Here is a 651-nt window from a genome sequence, read left to right as displayed (position 1 = left end):
ATTTAAAAATTTGTCATTTGGACAACCGCAGGATTTCGCCGGGAGTGGGCGCTAATCTGGAAAATTGCACGCGCTCCCAGCGAAATCGCGGTAAAATTTCAGCTACAACCACGTCTCACAATACAATTTTATTTGAAAAGTAATTGCATAAATATATCTAATTATTATGTTCGTTAATTAAATTTAGGAAATATTGTTTTGAGGTTGAAACTTGGATCTAACACCATGAAAGCCTTTTATAATATAAAAACACTTTTAAGGTAAACACTGAAACAGAACTAAACATCTACAACGTACTGCACAATTTCAATTTAAATAGATATAATAGTGCGAAAGAGTTCGACACCCCATAATAAATAAGTCTGCATTTACGTCGTATGCTTGTGTAAAGGATGTGCGTGTCGTAACCTTCAATGAGACGAGGCGCATGTTAGATTTTTTTCCGTCTGCTAATCTGACTGCACAAACTTTACTAAGTCACTTACTAAATTAGTGCGCCGGTGTCTCTCGACGTTACTATAGTCCTTTGCAAATATTGCAATCTTCTCTAGATATTAATGCAAGAAATTTAGAATGTTCTTCTACTGAAATTAGTGAGTGGCTATAATACATTGATTGCTAGTTTACTACAGAGCTTTGTACAAAGTTCCG

The sequence above is a fragment of the Belonocnema kinseyi genome, chromosome 6 (assembly GCF_010883055.1).
Source record: "Belonocnema kinseyi isolate 2016_QV_RU_SX_M_011 chromosome 6, B_treatae_v1, whole genome shotgun sequence".
NCBI classification, from domain to species: domain Eukaryota; kingdom Metazoa; phylum Arthropoda; class Insecta; order Hymenoptera; family Cynipidae; genus Belonocnema; species Belonocnema kinseyi.
Note: the sequence above shows the minus strand (reverse complement) of the source record.